Here is a 10,769-nt window from a genome sequence, read left to right on the forward strand (position 1 = left end):
AAAACTCCATCAGGGCATGATGGAGAAAAATGAACCTCGGGAGAAACCAGACTCAGTCAGTACACTGCCAGTGCCAGTGCACACTGTAAAAAATTATTTAGAAAAAAAGTGAAACATGTCAAATAGTGCTATTTTCATGATTTATCAAATTTTTAATGTGGTTTGGATACAAAAATATTTTGAGTTTCTATTTATTAAACAAATTTCCTTCATTGTATCAACTCAAATTTTTAATTTCAATGAACTCAACATTTTAAGGCAACCAGGTTACTTACTTTTTTAAGTTAAACCAACAAAAAACAAAAAATTTTTTAAATTTTTTTTAGTGTATAGAATAAATGAAAATTGACGTGCAGCCCATGCCGGCTACAGCGCAGGTTCGACGCAAAAGTATAAACCAGGCTTAAAAGTGTTCAAATCAGTCACAAATTCAATTTCAGTTTACATTTCTATGTAGGTAGTAGTCAATAACCTGCAGTTTAAGATCTTGAGATGGGATTTGAACACTGGTTATGGTCTTGATGTGTGCTGTTGGCATCTGTATAGAATCTGTATAGGTAATCTCTATGGCAAATGCAACCAAAGGATTTTTGATGCTCTGGTTAAAATTTCATCAGTTCAGCCTGAGGCCTTCTTTTCCACATGGAAACATTTAAGATGTATGTAAGATTTAAGGCTACTTTTATCTCTTTGCACATACACAAGAGACTTCTTCAATGATGCCAGTTGAACTTTTTGCTATCCTATACTAGACCAGCTTGAATATGCTGGTCTCTGTGAAAGTCAGCGCTGGCACCCTTCATCGTATAGTAATTGCCCTCGCTTGCAAAAGCAACAGCAGCCAAACAAGGCTGGATTTGATCTGCGTCCAGGGCTCTACTGATAACCCCATCTATCTGAGTTTATTTGGCAAAAGAAGGGGTCATTAATGACACCAGAGGGGTGGCAAACCCACCACCTTGACAGATGTCCAAATTACTGGTAAACAACAGAACAGAGGTGAAAATAAATGAATGACCGGTTCCAGCCAGCAGGGAGGATAAGAACGTCTGAAGACTCACAAGGAAAGGATGGTGATGTTTGATTGGAGCCGGAAACGATGAATACAGGTGGATATTTGTCTTGTGAGGGAATGATATTGCCTCAATGAGCCGATGAAGATGGTCCATACACCCGAAGAGTGTTCAGTCTTTAAACTGACTTTTTTTGTCACCGTGCAGATGCTATTATACTATCCCCGGTTTCACAGACAAGGCTTGAGCCTGTTTCAAGATGCCCGCCAGTAATGTTTTCCCCCATGGTATGTTTATAAAAGCTACTTAAATGTCCTAATTGAACTAAAGCCTAATCCTTGCTTAATCTAAGCCCTTTCTATGAAACCAGGGCTAAATATGTTCCTCTACTGTATTTGAAAATTCAGATTGTATTTAACTTTAAATAGTATATTCAATTTTTTTTGGTAACACTTTATTTTAAGCTTGTTATTAACTATCAACTAGTTGCTTATTAGCATACATATTATGATATTGGCTGTTTATTAGTACTTATAAAGCACACATTAATGCCTTATTCTGCATGACCTTATTCTGCATCCCTTAATCCTACCCAATACCAAAACATAAATGTTACAAAAACTACCTAACTAACTATTAAAGGGTTAGTTCACCCCAAAAAAATTAAAAAATGAAGGCACATATGGACTACTTTGATGATGTTTTTATTCTCTTTCTGGACATGGACGGGCATAGACTGCATATGCTCTGGGACTAAAATCTAAAATCTCTTAAACTGTGTTCTGAAGATGAACGGAGGTCTTACGGGGAACGACATTAGGGTGAGGAGTTAATGCCATCAATTTCATTTTTGGGTGAACTAACCCTGTAATAGTTAGTAAGGTTGCAGATTATTATTATTATATTATATTATATTATATTATATTATATTATATTATATTATATTATATTATATTATATTATATTATATTATATTATATTATATTATATTATATTAATTATATTAATTATATTATATTATATTATATTATATTATATTATATTATTCAAATGCTTTAGATCTTGACTTTTGTATGACTTTTTCTATATAAGCTCAATTCAAAATTAATTAGATTTATGGTTTGTTGGAATCTTTCAACACATCTTGGCTGGTGATGACACTCTTATTTGAAATAGCAAATGCCATTCTCTCTAGGACGTAATTCACATAATTAGAATAGCACTAGAACATTTGCAGGCATATTTTTGAAAGACTCTCCAGAAGAGAATCATCTCTTGCTTTTGAAGAGGGTTCATTGTCAAAAAACAGCCACTTGTGTTTGGCTCCCCTGAAGGTTCTCCTGTGAACAGTTTTAATCCCCACAGTGCTGTTCTGCCAGTGTACGCGGCCGAAGCCACACTTATCATATTTGTCCAGCACAGGTGCCTGTTTCATAAAGCTGATTTACTGGTTCTGGACCAGCTCAGAGGAATTGAGCTTTGCAGAAAAGTACCTCTAACAGCTTGCAGCTGTTTTGGATTAAACTTGCTTTGGCCTCTGTTTAGCCTTTTAATATTGGTGAATATAATTGGGAATATCAATGTATCAAGAGTATTCTTTGGTGGAATGATGGAAATAATGGAAAATATATTTGTAGTAGAGAGCAGGATGCCTGATTATGTCTGCTTGGCTTTCCTTTCGATGATCCGTTTTCCCCTAGCCTGAGTAACAGAGGCCAGCTAGTAGTAGTTGCTGTGCGAGTAAACCTCATTCCTCTGACCTCAAGAGACGCTCTAGCGACTGACGCTAGAGGTTGCAGCCTTTAGCCTACTTGTTAGAGCGTCCGACTCTCATGCCGGCGGACCCGGGTTCGAGTCCTGGTCCGAACAGTAGGGGTTACATTGGTGCCGTGACCCGGATGGGAGTGAGGTTTAGGGGGGTGAGTGTAACAGAGGCCAGCTAGTAGTAGTTGCTGTGCAAGTAAACCTCACTCCTCTGACCTCAAGAGACACTCTAGCGACTGACGCTAGAGGTTGCAGCCTTTAGCCTCCTTGTTAGAGCGTCTGACTCTCATGCCGGCGGACCCGGGTTCAAATCCCAGTCCGAACAGTAGGGGTTACACCTGGTCCTACCAGACTCTCGTACATTTCATTTGTACAGAGAGACTGGCCACTTTCCATTGACAAGCGTTAACTTCCTTGAAGGCCGGTACTCTGTTGAAGTTTAAAACTGTTTGCTCTTCCCAGAGCCGCTCTGGATCTGCCATAACCAATCGCTAACGTTTGGTTGTGATGTACGGTATGTCATCTCAAACTAGCGCACGGCATCAACGTGAGCGTTCTCAGCCACTCCCTCTGTTTCAATGATTGGACTGGTTAAAATGTGTCCAGAGAAAACCAGAGAATATTCCGCAATCCAAGACAGTAAGAGTACTGAAGGAAAATGAAAATTAAGCGGAAGTATGTAGGAGGCCGGAGCCAGGCTAGGTTTCCCCCACAATACAAAAACATGCACTATATGATGAATTGGAGATGCTAAATTGTCTGTAGGTGTGTAATGCAAAGCCCTGGGGAGAGTCGGGAAAGACCTGGCAACCTACCCTGGAAAAAATCTTTGCCAAGAAAATTCATGGACAGTCTATGGCAATAGAGAATCACAAAGAGCTGGATATGACTAGATAGATAGGATGATAAAGTACAAAGTGAGCATATGGAGCTCATAATTGAGGAGGAAAAAAACAACTCAATTCAAAAACTGACTAAAAATATGCAATTGAGTGCAGATGCTGTTTTTTGAAAATGAAATGCTGATATAATGTAATGTAAATCAATGAGATCTCTATAAAGTTATATCTGAATATTCATCTTCGGAACTGCTGATGTTCATAAGATGCATATAAATATCAGATGTCACTATCATCTGCTAGTAATGTAGAAAGATGATATTTTGTGCTTATTATCAAAGCTCGGTTTAAAAACACATAATACAATGAAATGATTGAGAGATCTCAAACTTTTCTGAAAAGCCTGATGGATCATATTTGATACTAATTTTTGAGCATCATTTTTCAAAAAAAAAAAAAAAAAAATGTATGGATAATAAAGTAAACCTGAATTGCTTCAAGTTTTTCATCTTGATAAAATAACAAATGTTTAAAAATAAAAATCTGTAAATATTTCCCAGCAAAAAGAGGATGAAGCTGAATCTGTTTGCCGTTATACTAAAGGCCTCCGAAAAAAATATAAACTATCAGTCTGATGACAGTAGACATGTAGTTTGTGTTCAACAGTTGTTCAGCATCGTTTTGATCATGTTGCTTGTTTAGAGACCGTAGAAATATATGTATCATATGATAATTTGGCTTTATAGTGTTAAAGGGTTGGTTCACTCGGTCTTGTAAGTGTTCATTAAATCGCTGTCTAAGGAGGAATCAGAAAGCTCTCAGATTTCATCAGAAATATCTTCATTTGTGTTCCGAAGATGAACGAAGGTCTTATGGGTTTGGAATGACATGAGGGTGAAGAATTAACAACAGAATGTTCATTTTTGGCTAAACTAATCCTTTAATCTTACAGCTTTATTACAATACAAAACTTTTCCAGAAATCTATATTTTAAAGTCTGATAATAACAGATAATAACTGATTTGCTGTCATTTTGTCAATAGGTCCTGTTGAAACATGATCTAAACAGAAACATGTGTAAATGTATGTCTGTGTGAATACATCTCATGTAAACTATGCTGTATTGCTTGCATGCATTACAAACATACTAAAAATTGCTGTTGTAATTTTTTTTTTACAAATCAAAATTTATGAGCATCACTGATTCTTTTTATTTTTTTCCTCCCCTGTGTTTCCTTTTACAAATTTCCTATTTCCTTTACAACAATATAAAGTACCCCCTCCACACGTCCTCGGTGACAAGCATTTTCGTCTGTTGTGCTTGGCTGTCTAGATTGATGAGAATAGCTTTACTGTTTGACAGTCTGTTAGAAAACATTTCAAGGGAACGCTCTACTGACGGCCCAATATGGAAGTAGTGACAGCTCGCTGGTGACCTGCCGATGAGGTTTTTGAATACTGAGAAGATTCCTGCTTTTCATCTGCATAATCAGACCAAAAGTTTGACCGCTGTTTTTCTTTTCATCTGTTTTTTTGTCTTTTGATTCACAGTGACTAATTCTCATATTTGCATGATAATTTTTTTTCTCTTATGCTCCACTTGACTGCATCTAATTGCTCATATACATATATTAAACAGCAATATTGTGACATATTACAAGAAATTAAAAAAGGTAATGTCTATTTAAATATTTTAATATGTAATTTATTCATTTGAGTAAAGCTGAAATTTCAGCATCATTAATCCAGTCTGATGATCCTTCAGAAATCATTCTGATATGATGATTTGCTGCTCAAGAAACATAATAATAATAATAATAATAATAATAATAATAATAATAATAATAATAATAATAATAATAATAAAAATAATAATAATAATAATAATAATAATAATAATAATAAGTATTATTATTATTATTATTAATGTAATAATCAACAGTATGGTTAATATGTTAGTGAAAACATTATAATGTAGGAATGTCTTTTGTTACCAATATTTCTTTACGGTCAATAGAATCAATTGAATGTGTCCTTGCTGAATACAAATGTTAATTGCACATATGTAAGTGTGTAAATATTTTTTTTCAGACACCTTCAACATTTTCTCAGTTTATTCTAAATATGACAAGAACTCAGAGTTAAACTGTGTTAGAACAAATTAATCTTGATAATGTCAGATAACTGATAGAAAGGTGAGTAATGGATTACAATCAACCAATCAGCTGTCAGCGGTTTAATTTAAGCACACAATCAGATCATATTAATTTGGGTCAACCAAAGCAATATGTCATTTTGTTTAGTCTGTAGTGTCAAATACATTTTACTAGTAGTCCACCGTTTGAATAATTTTGGGGTATAATATGTCACAGTTTACTTTATTTTGCTCCTCACTTACACAAATGAGCTATAGTGTCCTGCACACACTAGGAACTTTTTGTTATTTTTTTGTTACTTTTATGTAGGATTACAATTTTAAATCTTTAATGAATGTGCAAATTTAGCTTTAGTTGATCTTGGTTATCGTCAGCTATTGAGATGCGCTATGAAAAAATAATATACTACAATCCTTTCCGAACGAGATTACGTTTCTCAGAACATGCTCAAGTTTCCAGAAAAAAGACTAAAGTTGTATGAGGATAAACACGGGCATAAATGTTTTTATTCTGACAGTATTACAATCACAAAGTATGTCTGTGAAATACATAATTACCCAGCATTCTCCTTTTAAACAGGGTTATGGATCGTGGTTGCAGAGAATCATCTAGCGATCAATGACTGATGGGGTGAACAGATAGAGGGCTGCATCTTTCCGTTACGGCTAAATCAAAAGACAAACTTTCTTTCCTCGTGACTGGTTTCCTTGTGTAAGCGATTAGTTTAAGATTAGGTTTGCTTATCTGAGATGATTTAGCATCTCAGAAATTCACTCCAGCAGCACAACTGTTGTTTTGGAAAATCTTTTGGGCAATCCTTTGGTTTTAAAAACGGATTCGTGCTGCAAGTTTTTGCAACTGCCAAATAATCAAGGGTTCTTTCTCCAGAATGATTACTCCTTTCCCAAATATAATTACAACAGCTATTGTTTTCTGGAGAATGTTTCAGTTTATATTGATTGTTTTTCGACATGTAAACTCGTGACAAGAATATCACATGTCTCATAGCCAGTATTGAATGCTTTCGTGTTGTTTGAAGGCCACTAATGAAAAGCCTCAAGCTCCGGTCTTAAGGTTGCTACATTGCATCTGAATGTAAATGGCTCTAAGGTTATGATTAGTGATTAGTACAGTATGACTTGAAAAAGCTAATTTGAAGCAATGACATTGGTGTTTATGATCCGTCTACTGTCTGAGTACTGGTAAGATGAATTATTTACTGTGAATGATTATAAGTGTTCTGTATTAGCCTGTTTGTCTCCGCACACAAAAGCTGCGTCCCAGTTTAGGGAGTGCATCCTTCGAAGGCCGCCATTAAAGGACGATTGTATCGCAGCAGCTTAAATACTCTGTCAAATGAGGCCTCTAAATGTATTCTTTGTTTCCTGGTAAATTAATAATGAAATAAATGAAGAGTGTTGCCAGATCATGCTGACAATTTCCAGCCCAAAGCTCTTTAACCATTGTATGGTGTTCGGGTCTGTTGGACCCATTTTCATTTTTTATCCAAAGAAAAATGATATGATAAATTTTTTTTTCAAACTGAGACTCTTTGGCCTTGGCTCATTTTCTGTGAGGAATATATATCAGAACACATTTTCAATGACCACACACTGTACACCCCCCCCTACACATTTATATTACCCGGGGCTAATAAAGGTTTAGAAATTGTAGGTCCTGTGTACCTTTACTCTGTCCTCCTCCTGTCAAGGCCTGCTGTAAGTGTGTATATGTCCATGTATATGGTTTATGAGGACACAAATGTGTATAATGACATGGGTATTACAACATAAACATGGTTTATGACGATATCTGTGTCCTCATACTAAAACATACTAAATGGGGTTTTTTGAAATTCAAAAAATGCCAAAAGTTTTCTGTGATGGGTAGGTTTATGGGTAGGGTTAGTGTAGGGGGATAGATTATACAGTTTGTACATTAGAAAAACCAGTATGCCTATGGAGAGGAACCATACACCACATATCCGTGTGTGTGTGTGTGTGTGTGTGTGTGTGTGTGTGTGGGTGTGGGTGGGGGGTGGTGGGGGTTGCATGCGTGTGTGTGTGTGTGTGTGTGGGGGTGCGTGTGTGGGTGCGTGTGTGCGTGTGAGAGAGATTGTGTGTAAGTGTGAGAGAGCTAAAAGAGTGTGTTTTGTTTCTACCCCTGCCGTTCCCACACGAGGTTACACTTCTAAAATGTGATCTAACAAAGGTAAAGATAAAATATTAACCATATATGCTGTTTATATTGCTTGTAATTGGGATGAAGTAAACATCTGTTGAGTATTTTAACATAACATTTTTGATTGACCCAAAAATGCAGCGGGTCCATCAGACCCACGAACACTGGCTGAGTAACAAAAATATGAACACCACACAAGGGTTAATACCTGCCCAAATCATTCAGTACCAAAATTCTATTGTCACGACATGACAAACAAGGTGTGTAAGTACCATTTCCCTCATTAAAGGGATAGTTCACCCATTACATTTTTTTTTGTGTCAATTTATACTAACGTTTAAGTTGTTTCCAACAGTTGATGGCACCCATTGACTTCCATAGTAGGAAAAACTATGTCTCCAATTAAACATTTTCTAGTGACTGATCACATCTAAATTTTTCAGTTGGCCAAATTGAATTTCTGATGTAATTTAATTCACAGAAATTCAATTTTGCCAACTGAAAAATTTAGATGTGACCAATCACTAGAACATTTTTCAATTGGAGGCCTGAATTTGTTTTACAGTGACATTCTCAGACTTTGAAGGAATGGCCTTTGAATTGGCACTACAGTGATATAACATCAGTGTGTCAGTAACAACCAACAGTATACAATGTCCTCCACCAATATTGGCAATATCGGTGAATATAAATTAATCTGCATTGTTGATCCTTCATTCATTAAAAAAAAAAAATCGTATTCATGTTGGCCACAATTATTGGCACCCAATTCTGTCAGGACCGCTATCGTCAAAGATGATTGATTGATTGATTGACTATTATAGACGCGTATAGTTTGGAATGGCAGTGTGTTTGCATTTTGGGCAAGAACTCCCAACACAACCCTGCAGCCTAGCATAGATAAGAGCAGAGAGAGCAATAACCCCCTTTGGGTAAAAGAACAGAACCAACATGATGTATTGCAGATATCATTAATATTGATATTAAATGTACGAAGTAAATCAGGAATTTAGCCTGATTCAAGGGGAATTAGAAAAATTATCTAAGAGAACCAAATCCTGACTGACGAGAGGAGGAGCTGGGGATGGAGGAGGGTAATTAAGCTCTGGAGAAACACAATAGCTGCTGATAGTACTGAGGAGCTTATATATGCATGCTGTGATAGACGTCATATCTCTATAGGTAGACGTGATCATCTGACACCCAGCTGAAGAGACTTGACTAACGTGACCTGCCAGAACTAACGCTATACTTGATTTATTACAACCTTCTTTTCCCAAGATAAGAGCTCTGAGAACATCTGACAAGAGATCAGAGACCATTCCTTCAGACAGAATCTCTCCAGATCCTTCAGATTCCCAGCTCTTCTCTTCAGTTCAGCCACTCATTTATTATAGGGTTCAGGTCAGAGAACTGGGATGGTCGTGACAGAAGCTTCATTTTGTACCCAGTGACACATTCTTGTGTTGATTTAGACGTTTGTTTCGGATTGTTGTCCTGATGGAAGATCCAACCAGCCCATTATAAGATTTCTAGGAGAAGCGGTCAGGTTTCGATATGTTTTATCTGTTGGTATTTGATAGAATCCATGACGCGATGTATCTGAACAAGATGTCCAGGACCTCCAGCAAAAAACAACATTGTCCACTCAACATTAAATATCAAGGGGTATATTGAACTGTGGGCATGGGATATTTTTTAAGCCAAAAAGCTTTTTTTCCCCCTTTATTTGACCATGAAGCCAGTCCCGTTTTAAAGTTTCAGTCGTGTCTGACAACTGAATATGCTGGAGGATTTTTCTGGAAACTCTCCCAAACAACATGTAATGATGGAGTGTAACAAGTGTAACATCTTTAGTTGATTGGAACATCTTAATAAACTATTTAGCTTTTTAGGTGTTATTTTTTTTATTGTTTTATTTTTTACAGCCACTGTCAATTTTGTGAAGCTCAACAATATTTAGTCGACATTATAACCATGTTCTTTTTACTCTTAAAGAACATGGTTATAATGATTAATGGAATTTGGCCTTTGTTTTTCCCTCATATTTATATTCCTGTGGAACAAAAAGTCATGGCTGGACAATTTCATGCTTGGTGTGCTACAAAAAATGTAAATATGAATGTAAATATACTTCAGAGATATTTTTATATTTATATATTATATATATATATATATATATATATATTATATTTAATTATATGTAATTTATATATATTTATATATATTTAATGTATAAACATTCATATTTTATAAACATAAACATATTTTATGAAAATAAAATAATTAATATTTTAATATTAATATGGACCATTTATAACTTAATACAGAATAAATAAATATTAAATATTAATATTAAAATAATAATTATTTTATTTTCATAAAATCTGTTTATTCTGAAAAATAGTTTTTCTGAATGTCCTATTTAATCATTAAAGAATGTGGCAGAAAATACGAACTGATATTCAGTAAGTACAGATAAGTACAGTAATAAATTAATAAAATAAATATCTAATCAAATGCAAATTTGCACAAATGCAAGCGTAAATGCAAGAATAAATTAATATATTACTAATGAAATTATTAATTTACCATAATAAAATTTATAAATTAAAGTAAATCTTCTTCTTTCGGCTGTTCCCTTCAGGGGTCGCCACAGCGAATCCTCTGTATCCTCTTCTCTCAGACCTTCATGTCCTCCTTCTCTACATCCATAAACCTCCTCTCTGGTCTTCCTCTTGACCTCCTGTCTGGCAGCTCTAACCTCAGCATCCTTTTACCGATATATTCACTCTCCCGCTTCTGAACATGTCCAA

Source organism: Pseudorasbora parva, chromosome 13 (genome assembly GCF_024679245.1).
Source record: "Pseudorasbora parva isolate DD20220531a chromosome 13, ASM2467924v1, whole genome shotgun sequence".
In the NCBI taxonomy this organism is placed as follows: domain Eukaryota; kingdom Metazoa; phylum Chordata; class Actinopteri; order Cypriniformes; family Gobionidae; genus Pseudorasbora; species Pseudorasbora parva.